Source organism: Sphaerodactylus townsendi, linkage group LG07 (genome assembly GCF_021028975.2).
Source record: "Sphaerodactylus townsendi isolate TG3544 linkage group LG07, MPM_Stown_v2.3, whole genome shotgun sequence".
NCBI classification, from domain to species: domain Eukaryota; kingdom Metazoa; phylum Chordata; class Lepidosauria; order Squamata; family Sphaerodactylidae; genus Sphaerodactylus; species Sphaerodactylus townsendi.
The window spans coordinates 124816278-124834179 of NC_059431.1; the positions used below are offsets into that span (position 1 = coordinate 124816278).

At 62.6% G+C, this 17902-nt stretch overlaps 1 protein-coding gene across 1 annotated transcript in view; it reads right to left on the minus strand.

Annotated features, from left to right (window-relative positions):
• Positions 1–17902, minus strand: part of NDST2 (N-deacetylase and N-sulfotransferase 2) — a 146030-nt gene that overhangs the window by 115418 nt on the left and 12710 nt on the right. The window lies entirely within an intron of this gene.

Below are 17902 nucleotides of genomic sequence, written 5' to 3' on the forward strand. Positions count from 1 at the left end.
AGAGTCTCCTGAAGCCACGAGAAGTACCGCACGACCTCCTGGAGCCAGTTCGGTGCCACCAGAATGATTTCCCTCCCCTCCTCCCCTGGACTCTCCGAGCGAACCTGTGCAGCAGGGCTTAGGGGAGGAAAGCATAGAGGAGACCGGGTCGAAGCCAATGAGCTGACAAGGAGCAATCCCACCCAGGCGGTCGCCGAGGGCAGGAAGCAGCGAGAGTGATGAAGCCCAGCTGATCCTGCTTGCAGCGTTCAAGGAGTGAGTGGCGAACAGAGGAGTCTATCCACCGGCCTTCCGGTCTGGACACGATTTGACTGAGAGCACCTGAGGCTTGAGGCCTCCATTCGGCATTCGGCTCAACCTTGTCCGACCTGAGGCCAGTCCGCCTCAGATGTTGCTGGGCACCCCCGAACATGTTCCCGCCTTTCAGAGGAGGTCAGGTTTAGCTTCCGCCCACTGCAGGACCCGGTAGGCCTCCCTGTGGAGCTGGGGAGGATCCGGGAACCCCTGATGATTTAGATAACATTTGGAAGAAACGTTGTCGGTGTGCGGCAACCACAACATGTCGGGTGTTGAGAATACTGGCTCCTGAAGGACCGAAGGAGCTAGGGAGTATGGCCTATGATTTCCGGGTGGGACATTGATGGGTAGAGCACGCTTGAGAGGGGTCCAGAGACCCTGGGCAAACTGTTGAGTTCCAACTTGGCCCCCCACTCCCCTGAGGCTGGCGTCGGTGAAGATGTGAAGTTGCTGCCGAAGCCGCAAACACCTTCCCCGCTCAGATTGCTTTCGCTGAAGTCCACCAGCTGAGACTGGCCAGCTGAGTGGGCGACAGGGGAGCACTCGGTCTTTCCTCCCAGGATGATGCTTGTGATGCATGCGGACCTTGAGTAGAGCCTGAAAGAGGGCCGCAGCATGGGCCCTGCCCCATTGGATGAGGTCTATATGGTGGACATCAGGAGCCCTAACAGGCTGGCAAGCTGGAGCAGGGTTAGAGTGGATCTGGCCCGTAGCACCCTGAAACAAAACTCCCTGAATCTTTTTCACCTTGGCTGGAGGCACTAAGAAGGTGCAGGAGAGGAAGAGGTATCTATCAGAGCACCAAGGTGCTCCATCCTCTAGGCGGGGGGGTGACAGAGCTCTTGCTCAGGTTGACGACATAAAAGCCGTGGTTCCGACAGCCGTTCTCCGCACCCGAATGCGACATCCCTGGACGGCTATAGCTCTGGACCCTGAACCGAAGGAGAAGGTGCAGGTCCAGAATAGAGGTGGATGTGGACCCCCCTGGCTGCGCAGGAGGGCTATTGGAGCAACCAAAACCTTGGTAAAACACCCCCCCCCAGCGCATGATGCGCCAGGCCGAAGGGAAGAGCCACGTATTGGAAATGTAGACTTCCCAGGAAGCGAAGCGAAGGAAGCGGGAGTGTAGGGCAAATTGGGATGCAGGTATGCATCCTTCAGGTCGAGAGAGAGTCAGGAAATGCAAGCCCTGTTGAATCGCCGCTACAGTCGATCTGGAGCGTCTCCATCTTGGAGCTTTAAACTTGCGAAGCGAAACGATTCACGTGACGGAGGTGAGGATGGCCCTGGAGTCCCCGTTCTTTTTGGGGACAGTGAAAAAAAAATGGGAGTAGACCCCCACTCCCTCCTGGCCAAAAGAGGCACTGGTTCGACTGCTCGGATGGAAAGCAGGTGAGAAATGCAGCTGACTTCAACCTGGCGACCTTTTCCGGTTTCAAACTGATGGGTGAGGGGAGGAACCGGTCCCGTGGCAAGCAGCCCGGAACTCTAAGGAGTAGCTGGAGGAAGCGATCTCCCTGAATCCATTGGTCGGGTGAAAGGGGCCGTCCATTGATGTTGGAGAGTGTCGAGAAGCCGGCCTCCTATCGGTATGTTGGAGGCAGTCATGCCTTGTTGCCCTGGGCAAGGTCAGGGCGGAAGGACTTTCCTCCTCTGATGTGATCCTCTGGAAGTCGCTGTCGTTTCCGGAAAGGAACTCTGACCCTGCCAGGTGGACCCGTCTACCTTCCCGTTAGCGGCCGAAAGGGCGACCCGAAAGGACCCGAAAGGCTGGCTTGTGGCGCAACCTGGGCTTGTCAGCTCTACGGCGTGGCGGGGGCATGAAGTCTTTCGGGTCCTTTGTTTCCACCAGGATCCTTTTTCCAATTCAGAGCCAAAGAGAATGCCGGCCTGATAATCGTAGCTGGCGACCACCGTCTTGGAGAGGGTGTCCCAGCCTGCCAAAGGCTTGAGCCAAACCAGGCCGCCTGGTGACTGCCGCCCGATAATGCCATGATGCGCCGACGCAGGTCAAAAAAAAAAAAGCTGTCAAGGAGTGGAATCCGCGAGGAAAGGACCGACGACCATAATCACTCTTTCAACACCCTCCACGAATACCCTGGTCCTGGGGGCGGGATGATGGCCAACAGCCGCTTTCCAGCCAGACCAGGGTGGCTCTGGCCACCGTGGCCTGAAGGAGCTAGGATCCCTGTAGCAGCCATGGCGGAGCCCTCATGGACCCTAACGTAAGCTAGCCTCAGCTTTTCTGTCAACAGGGTCCCCTAATGCTGCCCTCCCCATCCCTGTTGTACTAAGGCCCCCTGAATGCAGGTAAAGCAGTGACAGGACCATCTACAAGCGGGGTTTTAATGAAGGGCCCGTGAAGATGTCCTGGGGCAGAGGTATAACTTGTTAAAAACAGAAGGAAAGCCCTTTATTTGAGGGCTGGTTAATCCACTCGCTTTCTGAATTTCACGCTCGAAGAATTCAGGTAGCGGGAAAAAAATTTGGCCACCTCATCCCCTCCAGCGGGGAAGGATGAGGTCAGCCCTTTAGGGCACGCACCTTGATGGGTTTGGAGGGGCTGGGTGGAGTTAGGGTCCCTCAAGCGTCCACTCTGGGTAGATATGCTGTGCGCCAAAGCGGAAATGGTTTTAGTGAGCAAAGTAGGGAGCTGCTCAACTTTAAAGAGCCGGTGACTTTGGTCTGTTGTGGCTCAGGGGCAGGGGGGCTCTGGGTCCGGAGAAAATCGATCGATCCAATGACAGTTCCCCCCTCACTATATGTCACTGATGTCAGAACCATAAGGGGAGGGCTAACCAGTCTCTGTCTGATCTTCTGGGGAGACCTAGGGGATCTGTCCCTGTGGCCAGCCAAGCCCTCTCCTTTCCCAGGGAAGCGAATCTACGATGCAAAAGCCGCTCTCTAATGGAAAGTAGAGTGCATCAATGCCACTAACTGCCGAGGGGAAAACTGGGCTCCAATCATTGGGAATATCCTCCCCCCGTGTGGATGGGCCCGGTACCGCCAAATCCTGCCCATAAAAATCGAAGTCCCTCAAAGTCGGTGCTGTCTGCGCTCCTAGAAGGATGCGGCCAGGGCTGTCCGCTTCTTGTGCGGGCGGAGAAACTTGGCAGAGTCGATGCGGCGCGGCCCTCCTTCGGCGGGGCAGTTCCCGCGATCTTTTTCCCTCGCCCGCTGGCTGCTGCCTGCACTAGTTCTCGGCGGCCCGTACACGGTGCCGGGCTGAACCTGCACGCCTTCGTTCCTCGTTCTCCCCTGGTGAGCGGGAGGCGTTGCGGCTTCGAGCCGGGCCCGATGGCCGGTCATCGAGGCGCCGGGTCTGCTCCGCTTCGCTTCGGCACCGCCGCTTCTGAGAAGGGGGCGAGCGCGAAGCCCGGGCCGCTACCCTGGGTGTTTTCTGCAGCGGATCTGCAAAGAAGCCCTCCCTGGGCTGAGGAAAAGGGCGCCATGGGAGCCATGGCCCCTGAGGGCAAGAAAAAACTCCTCCGCTGAGGTAAAAACTGGAGACAGAGGGAAGGACAAACGGGGGGAAAAACTCACAATCCACGAAGGGAAGGAATACACAAGAAATCCACAGAAAAGAAGGGACGAAGAAAAACTGCAAGGAGCCTGACGAAATTGCTGCTCTAACTAGCGTAGGCAGGAAGATACTGGGTTTTGGCGCCAACAGGAAGTCACCAAAAGCTCTTCCTGCCTGACTAGCGATTGGTAAAGAAGTACAACCCATCAAGATGGCCGGAACCACCCTAGAGAAGTGCTTGATTTAGTCGGGGGGGGGGGGGGGGTAGGTGATCGTGCTGGCATGCCAGTCTGGCTTTAGGGAGCTATCAAAAGGGTTCAGGGTTCAGCATCAATGCAAGATAAGCCACAGAAAGGAAAGACGAGGACAGCAAATCCACACTGCTGCTTCCTTCCAGAATTCTGGTCGCAGTCTCTCACCCCAAGTTCTCCGGTTTGCAACCCAGCAGCTCAATATCAAGTCTCCCTCTACAGCAGGAGTCCCCCAACCTTTTAAGCCTGGGAGTACATTGGGAATTCTGGCACAGCAACAAAATGGCTGCCACGGAACACCTGCCACAGGAGGTGGAACCAGTAACAAAATGATTGCCGAGCCCAGAAATCTAATGAAGAAGGAGGAGGAGGAGGAGGAGGAGACGACTCAAAGGGGCTTACAATCTCCATTCCCTTCCTCACCCTCAACAAACACCGTGTGAGGTGGGTGGGGCTGAGAGAGCTCCAAAGATCTGTGAATAGCCCAAGGTCACCCAGCTGGCAAGTGTTGGAGTGCACAAGCTAATCTGATTCACCAGATAAACCTCCACAGCTCAAGTGGTAGAGTGGGGAATCAAACCTGGTTCCCCAGATTAGAGTGCACCTGCTCTTAACCATTCCATTATGCTGAAATGAATAAATAAAACTTAATTTTCAGTCACACAGTGCAGGTTGTCATAACAAGGCAGCAGCCACTGCCAAAGCAATGTATCAAGACAACAACAACAACAACAACAACAACAACAACAACAACAACAACAACAACAGAGCAGTCAATCAAATCTCTAATAGCCAATCAGAAGTTTTGTTGGGAAAAGGTCCTCTTTGGCACCATCCACTTCCCCAAAACACCCAGTGGGCATCAGAGAAGGTGCTCCCATGGGCACCACGTAGCAGACCCCTGGTCTAGAGCAGGGGTGTCCAACTCTGGCGCCCCAGATGTTCATGGACTACGATTCCCATCATCCAATTGGCCAAGCTGGCAGGGGCTGATGGGAATCATAGTCCATGAACATCTGGGGCGCCAGAGTTGGACACCCCTGCTCTAGTGCTTACTCATTCCAGAGTCCTTGCACCATGGCTCAGCAGCGTTTTGCCACACTGACCACAAACTGAGGCTAAAAACTGTGCAGGGAATCTTATCCATAGCCTTGACTCATTGTTACATGTCTTTTAAACAATTGCACGTGCTTTTTAACAGAGTTTTGATCTTGGTATCACATGATCCCACACATTTCCCTAACATTTCCTGAACAATATTTTCATCTAGTTTTCAAAATGGATGTGGGGTTGGGGAGTTAGCCCTGAGCCCACTGCAAGAGACTCAGAATGACATAGAGTAGGAAGGGACCCCAATAATCATCCAGCCCAGCCCTAGATGCAAGGAATTCACAGCTACCTCCTCCCTCGAAGCCCTCTGGACCCTGCTCTGTGGCCAGAGGAAGGCAAAAATCCTCCAGGACCCCTGACCCAAGCAGGCCTGGAGGAAAACTCCTCCCCGACTCACCAGCACACCACACCCCACGCTTGCAAGTTTATGGAGGAGAAGTCGATTTATGGCTACCAATCTTGATCCTCCTTGATCTGAGATTGCAAATGCCTTAACAGACCAGGTGATCGGGAGCAACAGCCGCAGAAGGCCCTTGCTTTCACCTCCTGCATGTGAGCTCCCAAAGGCACCTGGTGGGCCACTGTGAGTAGCAGAGAGCTGGACTAGATGGACTCTGGTCTGATCCAGCTGGCTTGTTCTTATGTTCTTATGTTCTTACCACTTTACCACACAATGCTATGCAATTCCATTCTAAGACAATAGTGTGGAGAATCTCAAAATTGGGAGGTTATTTTCCTGCAAGAGATAAAAAAAATGGAGATCTATTCATCTACAAAGAGATAGGTTGCTCTGTCCCCACCCTTGAGTCTCACGCTCTCTTATTTTGCAGTTGTTCAGGGGCCCCTTGTCAGCAATCTGTGACTTGAGCAGAGTGGGCTTTCTCCAGCACAGTTCCGCAGAACGCACGGGCTGGCCTTCGAGAATGGCTGTCCTGTGATCTGCCAACACACCACAACGTTTCTGATTCATCCCTCTTGCAATTTCCCCATAAAGCCAGCCATGCCGCTGCAGGCCCTTCGTTCCAGGGGCCAGCCTCATCCATGTTGAAGTGTTAGTGCTGTTTCCACTACTTACCCCTGCCCACTTCAAATGTGAGGACCACGTCTGCCAGATGGCGGGGCTTCTTTCATTCAAGTTGTATTTTTCTTCTGCTTATTTTATTTGTGTTATTGACAGTCCGCCTTTTTCATAGGAACCTTGTGGCACAGAGCAGTTGTTCAAGATTTGCTCACAACCTGAGTTCAATCCCAAGGGAAGTCGGTTTCAGCTGGCCGGCTCAAGATTGACTCAGCCTTCCGCTTTTCCAAGGTTAGTAAAATGACCACCCAGCTAGCCAGGGGTAAAGTGGGGAAGGTCACCCCATAAACAGTCTGCCCAGTGCAGTGGTAGCAAACCTTTGGCACTCCAGATGTTATAGACTACAATTCCCATCACCAATTGGCCATGCTGGCAGGGGCTGATGGGAATTGTAGTCCATAACATCTGGCGTGCCAAAGGTTCGCCACCACGGGCCTAGTAAATGTGATGTGATGTCTTGCTCAGGGGACTGACTATCTCGGCCTTTTTGTCCACTTTGGCTCAATTTGGGTTCTGCAGAGTGAAGGCCAGAAATTCATTACAGGAAGATGAACCCTTTCGTTATACCCTGGCTACAAACGCAAAGCTTCTCTCAAGGCAGATGATTCCCAGGCTAGTTAACCATGCATCGTTGAGTTGTTCAGAAGGAGAGATGCAGAAACATGAATCACGTTGTTGCGCTTGCCTGTTTCACTGGGAATGCCGTGCATACCCGCCCCTAACTTTTGTTATGTATACAAATCTATGCACATCTTAAGTGTGTCCTAGACAACTCAGTCGACATATGGCAGGGATGACAATGGGATTTGGGCAAAGCCAGACCAATATATTTTCTTTAATTTAAATTTATAGCCAACTTGGGTTCCTTACTGCATCTCTCCCAACAGTGTACTGCTATTTCTGCTATTGTACCTATGGGGCACTGAAGCCCAGAAGCAGTGGTCCATGGCTGAATTCAGACCAGAGCTTATGCATCACAATTGCTATTCCCACAGCATTCCAACATACTGCTGACGAGCTATGGGCGGGGAACAAGGAAGGAAAGAAAGAAGCAAGAATTTGCATGTATTTAAAAGAGTGAGAAAATTTCCCACAATGCCATGAATAATGAGCTTTCTATACAACAAGCGTTCTTTTCTTTACAACCAGTCCTGGGCTTTAACAGCAGGCATGAAAACCTGCCCATGGTCAGAGGATCTTTCGGTAAAGGAAGGGAATTGTGGCTGCCCACTGTGTGACATCCAGGCTGAGCTCTAGTTTTCCTCCCATTGCAGTTAAATCCAGGAGAAGCGGGAGGGGGGGGGGGAGAGGGCAAAGGTGCAAATCTTTTGGTAAGGGTTGAAACAGGAGAACCAGGTTCGATTCCCCATCCTCCCCATCAAGTCTGCTGGGTGACCTTGGGTCAGTCACAGATCTCTCTGCACTCTCGCAGCCCCATGGAGTCACACAATGACACGCAATCACGCACACACAGGAAACCAAGTGCCATTGAGAAAGAGAAGTCTCACACACACACACACACAACCCTGACAGAAAGCCCAAGAGCAAACTTTTGTCCATGCCAGCAGAAGAACATGTGCCTTCCAGCAACATCTACACTCCCACCAACATGGCAACCAGTTCTCTGAGTGTGCTAAAATCAATGTCAACAGTTTTCAGTACCTTGGGGGTGGGGGTGGGGGGTTAAATTTAAACTGTGCAAAAAAGTAGATGGTGTTTAAATATTACAAATATTTTGCAGACATATCTGACATCAACAGACTAATCCATAGGGTGCAGAGAGGGATTGAGAAGGCCCTTGATAAGAGCAGCAGTGGTGTAGTGGTTAAGAGCAGGTACACTCTAATCGGGAGAACAGGGTTTGATTCCCCACTCTGCCACTTGAGATGTAAGGCTTATCTGGGGAACTAGATTAGCCTGTGCACTCCAACACATGCCAGCTGGGTAACCTTGGGCTAGTCACAGCTTTTTGGAGCTCTCTCAGTCCCACCACCTTCCAGGGTGGTTGTTGTGGGGAGGGGGGGAGGGAAAGGAGCTTCTAAGCCACCTTGACTCTCCTTACAGGAGAGAAAGGAGGGTATACATTCAAACTCTCTTTTCCTTCTTCTTCTCCTCCTCCTCCTCCTCCTCCTCCTCTATTATTATTATTATTATTATTATTATTATTATTATTATTATTATTATTATTATTATTATTATTGACGAAAACAACAAACACATTGTATCACAACCGCCAGATCACTGGTTGGTGTTGGTCTTCTATCCGCTTCGAGTTATTATTGTAGATTTCACAGCTGCCAGATCTTTAGCTGGTTGTTGGCCTTCATTACAACGTCATCGAAGCACGCAAGCCCCTTTCCCACGACAAGGGGGTGCCCATGAGGGGGCGAGCTGTTGTTGTTGTTGTTGTTGTTGATGCTGTTGTTACTACTACTGTTGTTGTTGTTGTTGTTGTTGTTGTTGTTGTTGTTGTTGTTGTTGTTGTTGTTGTTGTTGTTGTTGTTGTTGATACCCTCTTTCCAAGCACTTGTTCAAAGGGGTGTCGGGGAGGGGAGAACAACATACATTGCTCTGAGCTTGCTGGAAAACAGTATGATAAAAATGTACACAATAAATAAATTAAATAATTGGCAGGGTCATTGTTGTCCTGCCCATGTAGCCCGATCTCATTGGATCTCAGAGGCTAAGCAGGATCGACTCTGATTCATACTTGGATGGGAGACGACCAAAGAAGTCCAGGGTTGCTATGAAGAAGCAGACAATGGCATCTCTGTTTGACTCTGCCCTGAACTGGATAGCTTAGGTCAGCCCAATCTTGTCATATCCTGGAAGCTAAGTAGGGCTGGCCACTGGTCAATACTTGGATGGGAAGACATTCAAACGATGCAATGGCAAACTGCCTCTGCTCATCTGGTCTTGGAAATTGCTACATCACCCCCACAGGTCAGCTGTGACTTGATGGCATTCCCATGGTCCACCAGTGGCAACGTGGCTCTGGTCATTTGGGTCAGCAGCAATCTGTCAGGCAGAAGGTGCGGTGGCCACGGAAACAAGAGGCAGATCCTCCTCCCACTTTGTGCCACTGTACATGTAAAGCTGAGTTTGTAATTTACGAGTGGTAACAACATACTCTACACAGCTGGTTGTGGTTATAGCTCATTCCGGTCAGATAGGAAACAAGTGATCTTCTAGACTTCCTCTGATTGCTTTTATTGCTTTTTCTTTTGTGGTTCTAAGGCCGTGGTGGCGAACCTTTGGCACTCTAGATGTTATGGACTACAATTCCCATCAGCCCCTGCCAGCATGGCTAATTGGCCATACTGACAGGGGCTGATGGGAATTGTAGTCCATAACATCTGGAGTGCCAAAGGTTCGCCACCACTGTTCTAAGGTTATTTCCCGATCCTCCTCTTCTCCTTCTTGTTATCAGCTCAGGACAGCTAATTGTAACGCATCTACTACAAATTCATACCTGCCTGCAGTCAAAGGTTGTGGCTTCTCTTCTGCTTCTCCTTCTCTTTGAACCATTTCATGCATTTCTGCACATGCACGGCAAAAATTCCACACTGCGCACAAGTCTCTTACTCTCATGTGTTTCCAGCTTCACATGATACCCCTGGGAAGACTCACATGCTCAGGTAAGTGGGGCCTTCTCTCTGAAAACACCCCAGCTGCCAAATGCTTGCTCCCTCCATGTGAATCCACTTCTCCAATTAATTAGTTCCTTGATTCCTTGGATTTCAGCATCTGACAACCAAAGTCTAGCTTCCCGGCAAGGGACAATTCATCCCTCCCTAATGCAAGCACTTTCTACATTTCCTAAAAAGCATTTGGGATTGTAACGTGCAGCAGCTAAATGGGAAGTGAAACCAAATTCTTGCAAAACCTGCCGAAAAGGGTGATGCAAATGTTATAGCCCACATTACTGGGAGGGGATTCAGTGAGGTAGGCCCAAGAAAGTATTTCCACGGGCTCCAGGAGTTCCACCGCCTGTGGTAGCCCCACATCTTCCCCGCCCCAATCAGGCTCATGAAAGTCCCCCCTCCCTCAGCAGCAGGAGGTCAGGGGATGTTGCAGGAGGGAGAAGTGGGAGCCAAGGTCCTGTCTGTCTGGTGGAAGACCTTGAGCCCACTGGAAAGGTGCACGTTCAGCACCAAAAGAGAATAGGAAGCCTGGACAGCAACTATCTAGGAGTTTTACGAACCACAAAGAAGAGTAGGTTTTTAGACCCTGCTTTTCTCTATATTTAAGGTGTCTCAGTGGCTTGAATTGCCTTCTCTTCCCCTCCACATCACAGCCACCTAGTGAAGTAGATGGGGCTGCAAGAGTTCGGAGAGAACCATAACTGGCCCAAGGTCACCCAGCAGGCTCCATCTGGAGGAAGGAGGAAACAAACCCGATTCACCAGATTAGAGCCCATCTGGAAGAGTGGAGAACTGAACTCATGTGGAACTGCTCATGTGGAAGAGTGGAGAACTGAACCTGATTCACCAGATTAGAGTCTGCCACTCTGAACCCTTACATCACGCTGGCAAATGGGATCTCATTCTTACCTTGGAGATGCACACCATTGTTCATATTCAGAGGAAACGATATGTCACCTCTGTTCAGGTTAACAACTACACTGTTGAGTGAAGAAGGAGAAGAAGGAGAAGGAGGAGAAGGAGGAGGAGGAGGAGGAGGAGGAGGAGAAGGAGGAGGAGAAGGAGGAGTTTGGATTTATATCCCCCCTTTTTCTCCTGCAGGAGACTCAAAGGGGCTTACAATCTCCTTGCCCTTCCCCCCTCACAACAAACACCCTGTGAGGTAGGGGGGGCTGAGAGAGCTCCGAGAAGCTGTGACTAGCCCAAGGTCACCCAGCTGGCGTGTGTGGGAGTGTACAGGCTAATCTGAATTCCCCAGATAAGCCTCCACAGCTCAGGCGGCAGAGCTGGGAATCAAACCCGGTTCCTCCAGATTAGATACACGAGCTCTTAACCTCCTATGCCACTTAACCTCCTACGCCACAGGGAGTCAATGCAGTTAAAGGGTGGGAATACTAAACATGGATCAGTTCAAGGGTATGAATACTAAACATGGATCAGGAAGATCCAAGTTAAAACCCCATTTGGCCACAAAGGCCACCAGCTGGCCACATATCTTGGCTGAGTCACGTTCTCAGACTAACTTACAAGTTGATAATAGGGGAGGGGAGGAGAAATTATGTACATTACCCAGAATAATTTGCAGGAAGAGCTAGATAATCTCAGATAAAATCTACCCATACATAGTTATGTAAATGGCCATTACTCCCACGTGAGTATATAAGATGTTGGCCTCAGTGGAGCAGAAATAACTGAGACATGATGTGGGGAGAAAAGCAGAACCGGACATACCGAGATACACACAGTGGAAAAACTGACCGTTTTCTTCTGTACGAGATAAGTCACTTAGTGTTACAAAAGTCAAAGATAAAGGAGAAAAATGGAGGCGGCCGGGAGCGTCCCAGTCCCACGCTGCAGTAGAGCCCAGCGGTCTCATTCCATTCAGCCTTCAGGAAGGGGCCCAGCAAGAGTCGTAAAGCAAAGAACACGAGAAACATGCAGGGCTATCGTCACAGTATCAACAAGGAGAGGCCAAGGGGGTCTGTAGCCACATGACACAGTAACAATAAGTTCCAGGTTTGCTGGAGAGAAATGCACACAAAGCTGCTTTATGCTGAGTCAGACTCTTGGCCCAACAAGGTCAGTATTGCCTGCTGTGATGCAGGCGAAACTTCAGGAGAAAATTCTACTGGGACACAGCCATACAACCTGGAAAACCCACAACTTCCTAGTGCAGTGGTGGCGAACCTTTGGCACTCCAGATGCTATGGACCCCCCCCCCCCCACCCCCCCCCTCCCCATCCCCCCATCCCCCCCTCCCTCCCCCCCTCCACCCCTCCCCCCCCCCACCCCCCCCCTCCCCCCCCCACGCCCTCCCCCCCCGCCCCCCCCCCCCCCCAACCTGCCCCCCCCCAACCCCCCCCCCCCCCCACCCCCCCCCCCCCCCACCCCCCCCCCCCCCCACCCCCCCCCCCCCCCACCCCCCCCCCCCCCCACCCCCCCCCCCCCCCACCCCCCCCCCCCCCCACCCCCCCCCCCCCCCACCCCCCCCCCCCCCCACCCCCCCCCCCCCCCACCCCCCCCCCCCCCCACCCCCCCCCCCCCCCACCCCCCCCCCCCCCCACCCCCCCCCCCCCCCACCCCCCCCCCCCCCCACCCCCCCCCCCCCCCACCCCCCCCCCCCCCCACCCCCCCCCCCCCCCACCCCCCCCCCCCCCCACCCCCCCCCCCCCCCACCCCCCCCCCCCCCCACCCCCCCCCCCCCCCACCCCCCCCCCCCCCCACCCCCCCCCCCCCCCACCCCCCCCCCCCCCCACCCCCCCCCCCCCCCACCCCCCCCCCCCCCCACCCCCCCCCCCCCCCACCCCCCCCCCCCCCCACCCCCCCCCCCCCCCACCCCCCCCCCCCCCCACCCCCCCCCCCCCCCACCCCCCCCCCCCCCCACCCCCCCCCCCCCCCACCCCCCCCCCCCCCCACCCCCCCCCCCCCCCACCCCCCCCCCCCCCCACCCCCCCCCCCCCCCACCCCCCCCCCCCCCCACCCCCCCCCCCCCCCACCCCCCCCCCCCCCCACCCCCCCCCCCCCCCACCCCCCCCCCCCCCCACCCCCCCCCCCCCCCACCCCCCCCCCCCCCCACCCCCCCCCCCCCCCACCCCCCCCCCCCCCCACCCCCCCCCCCCCCCACCCCCCCCCCCCCCCACCCCCCCCCCCCCCCACCCCCCCCCCCCCCCACCCCCCCCCCCCCCCACCCCCCCCCCCCCCCACCCCCCCCCCCCCCCACCCCCCCCCCCCCCCACCCCCCCCCCCCCCCACCCCCCCCCCCCCCCACCCCCCCCCCCCCCCACCCCCCCCCCCCCCCACCCCCCCCCCCCCCCACCCCCCCCCCCCCCCACCCCCCCCCCCCCCCACCCCCCCCCCCCCCCACCCCCCCCCCCCCCCACCCCCCCCCCCCCCCACCCCCCCCCCCCCCCACCCCCCCCCCCCCCCACCCCCCCCCCCCCCCACCCCCCCCCCCCCCCACCCCCCCCCCCCCCCACCCCCCCCCCCCCCCACCCCCCCCCCCCCCCACCCCCCCCCCCCCCCACCCCCCCCCCCCCCCACCCCCCCCCCCCCCCACCCCCCCCCCCCCCCACCCCCCCCCCCCCCCACCCCCCCCCCCCCCCACCCCCCCCCCCCCCCACCCCCCCCCCCCCCCACCCCCCCCCCCCCCCACCCCCCCCCCCCCCCACCCCCCCCCCCCCCCACCCCCCCCCCCCCCCACCCCCCCCCCCCCCCACCCCCCCCCCCCCCCACCCCCCCCCCCCCCCACCCCCCCCCCCCCCCACCCCCCCCCCCCCCCACCCCCCCCCCCCCCCACCCCCCCCCCCCCCCACCCCCCCCCCCCCCCACCCCCCCCCCCCCCCACCCCCCCCCCCCCCCACCCCCCCCCCCCCCCACCCCCCCCCCCCCCCACCCCCCCCCCCCCCCACCCCCCCCCCCCCCCACCCCCCCCCCCCCCCACCCCCCCCCCCCCCCACCCCCCCCCCCCCCCACCCCCCCCCCCCCCCACCCCCCCCCCCCCCCACCCCCCCCCCCCCCCACCCCCCCCCCCCCCCACCCCCCCCCCCCCCCACCCCCCCCCCCCCCCACCCCCCCCCCCCCCCACCCCCCCCCCCCCCCACCCCCCCCCCCCCCCACCCCCCCCCCCCCCCACCCCCCCCCCCCCCCACCCCCCCCCCCCCCCACCCCCCCCCCCCCCCACCCCCCCCCCCCCCCACCCCCCCCCCCCCCCACCCCCCCCCCCCCCCACCCCCCCCCCCCCCCACCCCCCCCCCCCCCCACCCCCCCCCCCCCCCACCCCCCCCCCCCCCCACCCCCCCCCCCCCCCACCCCCCCCCCCCCCCACCCCCCCCCCCCCCCACCCCCCCCCCCCCCCACCCCCCCCCCCCCCCACCCCCCCCCCCCCCCACCCCCCCCCCCCCCCACCCCCCCCCCCCCCCACCCCCCCCCCCCCCCACCCCCCCCCCCCCCCACCCCCCCCCCCCCCCACCCCCCCCCCCCCCCACCCCCCCCCCCCCCCACCCCCCCCCCCCCCCACCCCCCCCCCCCCCCACCCCCCCCCCCCCCCACCCCCCCCCCCCCCCACCCCCCCCCCCCCCCACCCCCCCCCCCCCCCACCCCCCCCCCCCCCCACCCCCCCCCCCCCCCACCCCCCCCCCCCCCCACCCCCCCCCCCCCCCACCCCCCCCCCCCCCCACCCCCCCCCCCCCCCACCCCCCCCCCCCCCCACCCCCCCCCCCCCCCACCCCCCCCCCCCCCCACCCCCCCCCCCCCCCACCCCCCCCCCCCCCCACCCCCCCCCCCCCCCACCCCCCCCCCCCCCCACCCCCCCCCCCCCCCACCCCCCCCCCCCCCCACCCCCCCCCCCCCCCACCCCCCCCCCCCCCCACCCCCCCCCCCCCCCACCCCCCCCCCCCCCCACCCCCCCCCCCCCCCACCCCCCCCCCCCCCCACCCCCCCCCCCCCCCACCCCCCCCCCCCCCCACCCCCCCCCCCCCCCACCCCCCCCCCCCCCCACCCCCCCCCCCCCCCACCCCCCCCCCCCCCCACCCCCCCCCCCCCCCACCCCCCCCCCCCCCCACCCCCCCCCCCCCCCACCCCCCCCCCCCCCCACCCCCCCCCCCCCCCACCCCCCCCCCCCCCCACCCCCCCCCCCCCCCACCCCCCCCCCCCCCCACCCCCCCCCCCCCCCACCCCCCCCCCCCCCCACCCCCCCCCCCCCCCACCCCCCCCCCCCCCCACCCCCCCCCCCCCCCACCCCCCCCCCCCCCCACCCCCCCCCCCCCCCACCCCCCCCCCCCCCCACCCCCCCCCCCCCCCACCCCCCCCCCCCCCCACCCCCCCCCCCCCCCACCCCCCCCCCCCCCCACCCCCCCCCCCCCCCACCCCCCCCCCCCCCCACCCCCCCCCCCCCCCACCCCCCCCCCCCCCCACCCCCCCCCCCCCCCACCCCCCCCCCCCCCCACCCCCCCCCCCCCCCACCCCCCCCCCCCCCCACCCCCCCCCCCCCCCACCCCCCCCCCCCCCCACCCCCCCCCCCCCCCACCCCCCCCCCCCCCCACCCCCCCCCCCCCCCACCCCCCCCCCCCCCCACCCCCCCCCCCCCCCACCCCCCCCCCCCCCCACCCCCCCCCCCCCCCACCCCCCCCCCCCCCCACCCCCCCCCCCCCCCACCCCCCCCCCCCCCCACCCCCCCCCCCCCCCACCCCCCCCCCCCCCCACCCCCCCCCCCCCCCACCCCCCCCCCCCCCCACCCCCCCCCCCCCCCACCCCCCCCCCCCCCCACCCCCCCCCCCCCCCACCCCCCCCCCCCCCCACCCCCCCCCCCCCCCACCCCCCCCCCCCCCCACCCCCCCCCCCCCCCACCCCCCCCCCCCCCCACCCCCCCCCCCCCCCACCCCCCCCCCCCCCCACCCCCCCCCCCCCCCACCCCCCCCCCCCCCCACCCCCCCCCCCCCCCACCCCCCCCCCCCCCCACCCCCCCCCCCCCCCACCCCCCCCCCCCCCCACCCCCCCCCCCCCCCACCCCCCCCCCCCCCCACCCCCCCCCCCCCCCACCCCCCCCCCCCCCCACCCCCCCCCCCCCCCACCCCCCCCCCCCCCCACCCCCCCCCCCCCCCACCCCCCCCCCCCCCCACCCCCCCCCCCCCCCACCCCCCCCCCCCCCCACCCCCCCCCCCCCCCACCCCCCCCCCCCCCCACCCCCCCCCCCCCCCACCCCCCCCCCCCCCCACCCCCCCCCCCCCCCACCCCCCCCCCCCCCCACCCCCCCCCCCCCCCACCCCCCCCCCCCCCCACCCCCCCCCCCCCCCACCCCCCCCCCCCCCCACCCCCCCCCCCCCCCACCCCCCCCCCCCCCCACCCCCCCCCCCCCCCACCCCCCCCCCCCCCCACCCCCCCCCCCCCCCACCCCCCCCCCCCCCCACCCCCCCCCCCCCCCACCCCCCCCCCCCCCCACCCCCCCCCCCCCCCACCCCCCCCCCCCCCCACCCCCCCCCCCCCCCACCCCCCCCCCCCCCCACCCCCCCCCCCCCCCACCCCCCCCCCCCCCCACCCCCCCCCCCCCCCACCCCCCCCCCCCCCCACCCCCCCCCCCCCCCACCCCCCCCCCCCCCCACCCCCCCCCCCCCCCACCCCCCCCCCCCCCCACCCCCCCCCCCCCCCACCCCCCCCCCCCCCCACCCCCCCCCCCCCCCACCCCCCCCCCCCCCCACCCCCCCCCCCCCCCACCCCCCCCCCCCCCCACCCCCCCCCCCCCCCACCCCCCCCCCCCCCCACCCCCCCCCCCCCCCACCCCCCCCCCCCCCCACCCCCCCCCCCCCCCACCCCCCCCCCCCCCCACCCCCCCCCCCCCCCACCCCCCCCCCCCCCCACCCCCCCCCCCCCCCACCCCCCCCCCCCCCCACCCCCCCCCCCCCCCACCCCCCCCCCCCCCCACCCCCCCCCCCCCCCACCCCCCCCCCCCCCCACCCCCCCCCCCCCCCACCCCCCCCCCCCCCCACCCCCCCCCCCCCCCACCCCCCCCCCCCCCCACCCCCCCCCCCCCCCCCCCCCCCCCCCCCCCACCCTCCCCCACCCCAAGCCCCCCCTTTCCCCCCCCCCCCCCCCCCACCCCCCCCCCCCCCCAGCTCCCCCCCCCCCGGGCCCCCCCCCCGCCCCCCCCCCCCGACACCCCCCACCCCCCCCCCCCCCCCCCCCCCCCCCCCCCCCCCCCCCCCCCCCCCCACCCCCCCCCCACCCGATAGAGTAACAATAAAAGGTGCCAGGAACCGGCAGACGGGAGATTCGCTAGGAACACGGACCTCCGGTCTCCCGCTGCTGGCGATCTCCACCAGATGTTATCTCCGCGTCTCGTCTCGTTCTTACGCTGACCGCGTGGGTCGACTACACTCCTAAGTTAAAACAGATGGTAAACATTATTTAAAGCTATTTCACAGATTGTAAGAAAGTCTTACCACGATGGACTAAAAAGGAGCCTGAAATTTCCTTGTCGTTCCTACTCGCTATCTGGCAAGCTTTATACATTAAGGTGCAAAACTTTGCAATTTGTCTAATAGCTGGAGGACTTTTGTCAGACAGAAGTTTTTTATTCTTGATTTTTTTCCAAGAATCCTGAGGTTTTATCCAGCAAGGGCATGATAAACTTTCACCGAGCCATGCTGTGAAAAACAAAATCTAAAACATATATGTTCAAGGGTTTCCACCTCCCCGAACATACATGGGCAGGCACTCTCTGTCCAAGGAATCTTTTCAAGGAATCTTTCCAAAGATCCTCTGAAGATGCCAGCCACAGATGCAGGCGAAACGTCAGGAGAGAATGCTGCTAGAACACGGCCAGACAGCCCGGAAACCACACAGCACCCAAATCTTTTCACGTTCCCCTCCAATACTGCTGAGGGTGAGGCTAAACACCTGGCTAGTGTATAAATTCTCCTTTGGCTGTTTAGTTCCAGAATATAAAGGTAGCCTCTCTAGAGAGCGTTACAGCAAACAACCCTGGACATGACCAACGTCCTGAAAA